Raw genomic sequence first — 6337 nt, forward strand, 5'->3', positions numbered from 1 at the left:
GGCTTAATAAAATCCCGAGAGTCTAAGCTTTCAAACAATATAACATTTAACCGTGTATTTAATGCTTAAACCTAGTACTGGGGTGCCTTGGACAGCACGACAGTCACATATGTTGTTGTTTCTGCCATTTGTATAACGTTTTGTTGTTTTCAACTATCAGTGTAGCTTTTATAATTTTTTATTTCGGTTTAAACTGATGTCCTTTTAAGAGCAGCAATGGCTCTTTTAAGAGCCACCATTAATTAAAATTAAGCGCATTTTTTCTTTGTCTCCTCACATTACATAATTTTTTTTTTGACATGATATGACACGTATCACAAAAAATGATAAGAATGACTTTAATATAATGAAGCTTGGGTACTATTAGACGCGCCATTCTTCACCTTAGTGAATTAATAAATAAAACCGCAAAGGCTTAGTGGATAGCGAATCCGTTTAGCATGCAGACATTCGGGGTTCGAATCCACCCTTGGACAGTTTATTTTTTCTAAAACTTTATAATAAAGGTTCATTAGTTGACATTAGTTACCACATTACTTAACATGAACTAATAATGAACTGCACTTCTACAGCATTTATTCATTTTGTTCATGTTAATTTCAACATTTACTAATACATTATTAACACTGTGTTAACATTACTTAATATACTGTGAACTAACATGAACAAAGAATAAACTTTATTTTAACAAAGATTACTAAATACAATAATTTATTGCTCATGGTTAGTGGATTATATATTACATATTATTGTAATGTGATTATATTTTTTCCCAGTAAAATCACTGATTGATGCTTTAGTTCAAGATCTTCATGGTGCTTGTTTCAGGAAAAGATAAATGGATTTTCAGGTGTGCTCTTTTGTTGCAGGTGAGAAACTAGTCTGCAAATATAACCATAGTAACTGTGCAGCCGTACCCTAGCAACCATGTAGTGCACCTTACGAACAATATTGCAATATAAAGAAGCCATATCTCAGTTACACAACATAAAACACTCAGCACGATGAGGTGAACTGACGTCACGTGCAAGCACATTCACATTTTCTTTAGGAAATGTACCGTTCTAGTTATTATTATTATTCTGCTTCTTCTTCCGGACACTTTTTCGGCACATAACTTGTCCCGCAGCATTTGTCCTAGCCCCATAAATGAGGTGTCAAATCGACCAGCTCATTGAGCAGAGGTGTGCTATGGTTTTTATAAGCGATTCGACCAACGATGTTCGCACAGCGGACGAAAAAGCGGCCAAAAAAGTCCCATAGAAATGAATGGGCAATTCCTAAAATTCAAGCGAAATCAAAAATTTAGCCCAACATGGACATGTCATATATCAAAACACTCAGCACGATGAGGGGAACTGACGTCACGTGTAGCCCCGCCCCCAAAATTAGTGAAATAAAAAATTTAGCACAACATAGACATGTGACATTTCAAAACACTCAGCACGATGAGGGGAACTTGCCACGTGCAAGCACATTCACATTTTCTTTAGGAAATGTACCGTTCTAGTTTAGTTTGTTCTTCCAGGTGATAGAATATTTTATTGCCATTTACAATGTACAAACCAGTTCCAAAAACAATTCACAATAGAACATAGAAAACATTAAATGTTTTCTTGTAAAATATCAAGGAAAAAAAGTCATTCTTGATAGGTGTAACAGGCTGATGGTTTAGATTCTACCTGTCTGATCGATACCATTTTGTAAATTTAAATGGAGAATCAGTTCTAGGACCTCTGCTTTTGTCAATATACATGTTTCCCTTAGGAAACATCTTTAGAAGGCATGGGATTAGGATCCATTGTTATGCTGACGATACCCAGTTATATATCTTACCAAAACCAGATGAAATATCTAAATTGTCTAAATTAACTGAGTACATTTAAGAGATAAGAGGTTGAATGACCTGTCATTTTCTGTTGTTAAATATTAACAAGGCAGAAATACTACTTATCGGTCCAAAAACCGGTACACAGAAGCTCAACTTCCATTTGGAGGGATGTACTTTAACTATTAGCTCAACAATGCAAGACCTGGGTGTTATATTAGACAGCAATTTTTCTTTTGAAAATCACATCACCCATATTACTAAAACAGCCTTCTTCCACCTCAGAAATATTGCTAAGCTAAGAAACATCCTATCTTAATCTGGTGCTGAGAAGCTAGTTCATGCATTAATGATTTTCATACTGGACTTTGCAATGCATTACTAGGTGGTTGTCCTGCATCTTCAATAAATAGCTACAGTTAGTTCAAAATGCAGTTGCCATGCCAGAGTTCTTACCAGGACAATGATCATAAATGATCATAAAATCCCAATTTTATCATCTTTATATTGGCTACCTGTTAAATTTTGAATTGATTAAAAACCGCTGCTACTTACGTTCAAGTCAAGAAGAAGTCAAGTCAAGAAGTCAAGTCAAGAATCTTTTTATTGTCATTTCAACCATATATAGCTGTTGCAGTACACAGTGAAATGAGACAACGTTTCTCCAGGATCAAGGTGCTACATAAAACAAAGACAGGGCTAAGGACATGTAAGTAGTCTTAGCCACATAAAGTGCAACTGTGCAACCTGGTGCAAACAGTGCAGGACAAGACAAGCAAGACAGTGCAGGACAAAAGACAGTGCAGGACAAAAAACAGTGCAGACATTAAGTTACAGGACAATACAAAAAGTACAAAAAAATGCAATACACAAAAGACAATAAACAGTAACAGAAACAGCGCCGACCGACCGGTGTAAATACTGAATGTTCAAACAATATTTTGTGCAGTAAAAGAATGAACAGCAGCAGGTTCTAAGCAGCAGGTCCTTTGGATTATCAAAGGCTCTAAATGGCTTAGTTCCCATTTATCTAACCAGTCTTCTAACACACTACACAATCCTTCACTCTCGCTGAGATCACAAATCTCAGGACTTCTGGTAGTTCCCAGAATATCAAAATCTACTAAAGATGGTAGTGTGTTTTTGTATTTAGCTACTAAACTTTGGAATAGCTTTCCTGGGACTCAGACACACCTTCCCAGTAAATGTAGGTTAAAAACCTATCTCTCTATTCAGGCGTACAAATAATACTCCCATAATCCTGTGCTCTAATACATGCACATTATCATCTAGTGCTTGCTAAGATTATGAACAGCAGTTATAATCACACCCTCTAGTGTTACCTACATGAGGATGGGTTCCCCTTTGAGTCTGGTTCCTCACAAGGTTTCTTCCTTCACCATTCAAGGTAGTTTTTCCTTGAAACAGTCGACTCAGTCACCTCAGACTTGCTCATTGGGGATAAATACAAACACATTTAAATCTATCTAATAATAATCTGGAATTTTTGTTATATTAATCTTTATTTTAACTTTTTGTTTGATGTTTATGTAAAGCTGTAACAATGTCCATTGTTAAAAGTGCTATATAAATAAATTTAAATTTGAAAACATGAGAGATCCACCATGCTTTACAGTGGGGATGTCTTATCACCGTAGGCCGTTGAATCCTCTTGGTCTCATTACTCCAAATGACAAGCTGTAAGGCTTGTCTAGGTGTCCGATTGCTCGCTGATGTCTGATGGCTCATTGGATTGGAATTTGCCGATTTCATTTCAAACCTACTTTTTTCTTTAGACAAAGCATAAATTGTGGGAGACTTGATAAGTTAGAAGACCCTCTGAAAACAGCAGTTGTTTAGATCTTAGATTTAGTAGGGGTTAACCAGAATGTAACAATACCCACTAATAAAGGATGTCACACTCTTGGTCTCAGTCTAAACCTCAGATTAAATATAGAAAATATAGTCACGCTGCCACGATCGGAATCTATCTCAGACCATTGTTCTATTTTGTTTAAAATGTGCATTGGAGACGATATTTGCAATTTGCCATTTGCCACGTCACCGTTTTAAATGTACATTTACGTTTGCTGCTGCCGAGAGATTTATTAAGTCTCCCAGAATTGTCATCCATGATTGGAGCACTATCTGACCTCATAGAACTTGATTACTACACCAAAGATATTGTAGTTCCACTTAAAAGAAAACTAATTAGAAAAAACTTGCACCCTGGCACAATGACCACATATGAACTTTAAAACTAGGAAATTAGAACAATGGGGTCAAACTAAATGGAAAAAAATAATATCATTTACAATCATAATGATAACATTTCTGCTTAATCTCTGTGAGCTTCTTAAAAGAGAATGTGTCAGTTGAAATACTTGTTACTCCCCTAAACGACCACAAGGAAATTTCCAAAAATATTAGTTCAATATTTGTTCTTCTGCTTCTGTAACTGCTCGATATCCCTCTGGAAAACTCTTATTTAACACATGTTAAACTGGAACATGGAAATATAATTGATTTTCACGATGATTAAGATAAAGAATGCTGTGATGAGGATGTACTCCTGTAAGAGTTTTTAGATGCTATGAAATTTTTGATGTATAATAAATCACCTGGTATCCGATTAATAATTTTTAGCTAACAAGTGTATGAGACTTCCATGTTTTATTCAACAAGATAGTACTAGATACTAGGAATACAATATGGTTTGTTGTATGGACTTATAGCAGAACTGGGGCTTTATGTTGTTTACTGTTACTCCTATGCACTAGACAGTAAATTGACTGCACTACAAAGATGCCTTTTCTCCATAAGTTGATGTTTATATAGCAAACATTTAGCAATTCATCAAATGTCACAAAAGTGTGGGTTTGACCCTGAACTTAAATTACTGGCTGTTTATAACATGTTACAACATTGTGTTGTTTTAACAGCATAAATTAGCCACTAGGTGGCATAGTGATGTGATGAATTTAACATTAGTATAGACTCTGCAGTTCAGCCTGCAGTAGTGCATCTCTGACAGTCTTTTACACCAGGGTGTCCAGTCTTATCTGTAAATGGCTGGGGTGAGTGTGGGTTAGTGGTGGGCCGTCAGGACCAGCAGGGCTTTCTCTGCTGGCCCTATAAAAATATTTTTTTAATTTTTTAATCAAAATTGCAAAATTCGTTAGTTTTGTTAAGGTTGAACTGGAGTATCCTCAAAAAGTCAGCTTACACAGCTTGGACCAGCTCTACAGATATTGCTATAGGCTTTGGTTGAAGGACAACACATCTGATTTGTTACAAGCATTAGTGACAGAAAAATCAACCAATCAAATTTTGACGTTTATTGACAGCACGTCCTCTGGGTATAGCGACGTGCCCAGCGCTACCCCTAACGTCTGTCGGACATTTCCAGCGTATGAACGTGAAATTCAGTTTCGTGAATTTCCATAAATATCTACACCTAGCTTAACTTTAGCTTAATTTCACTGGTTGTCTGTACCTTTCATAAGTTGAGACAACACCATGTCGCTAAGGTTCATACTCTGCAACTAATAAACGTAGACCTACTAGCATTATATTTTGAAAAGGTAGATTATCTTAATATCAAAATCTTAAATTTTCTCTGGACTCAATGATAAATACATGTCTGATCGTTGGAACGAACCAAAAAAAACAAACAGAAAATCGCATTCATGACGATTTATGGTGCTTTTATTTCCGTTAGACCTTTGCCTACATGGACGTTGATGCATTAAAGAATAGAGGGTCCCCGTTCCAAAATGGCGGCTCTATTGACGCATTCGTTCCAATGAACTGCAGTACTCAAGGCGACAGTGTAGATATGTATGGTGAATTTCAAAGAAAATGACAACTGCTGTCATCTTAAAACGCTGACATCTTAAAACGCCTTTTTCAAGGTACACTTTTGCAGACGAAAGTGAAATAGTTGAGAAAGAAAGACCTACACCCAAACTGGATTCAATAACAAAGGACGGCAAAGGTTTTGTGCGCCATTTTAAAGATTGCAATTATGAGCGCTATGAGTGGCTAACAGCTAGCACCCAGCACAAGAAGTTATTTTGTTGGCCGTGTTTACCTTTTAATACGAGTAAAGGGACATGGAATGATTGTGGCTTTGACAGTGTGGACAGACATTTCCAGACGCAGAGCTCAGGATGGAGAACTATACGGTGCACAGTTTGACCTGTACAGGCTCAAAGCTCAGCTCAAAGTCATGTATAGCATGTCAAACTTTCGCGGTAAAAGTGTAAGCGATCTCCTGAATTTTCTGAGGACGACAGGCCTTGCAGACAGTATGACAGAACTTTACACACTCACATGCCTGATCCTAACAATACCAGTGTCTGCAGCCTCTGTGCAACGCTCGTTTTCGGCTCTCAAACGGAGTAAAACCTACACAAGGAGCACAACTGGACAATCAGTGCTGTCTTCTTTGGCCTGTCTCTCTATTGAGAAAGAATTATTCAATCAGCTGAAGCAAAAAGGACAACT

This window comes from Tachysurus fulvidraco, chromosome 2, assembly GCF_022655615.1.
Source record: "Tachysurus fulvidraco isolate hzauxx_2018 chromosome 2, HZAU_PFXX_2.0, whole genome shotgun sequence".
NCBI classification, from domain to species: Eukaryota; Metazoa; Chordata; class Actinopteri; order Siluriformes; family Bagridae; genus Tachysurus; species Tachysurus fulvidraco.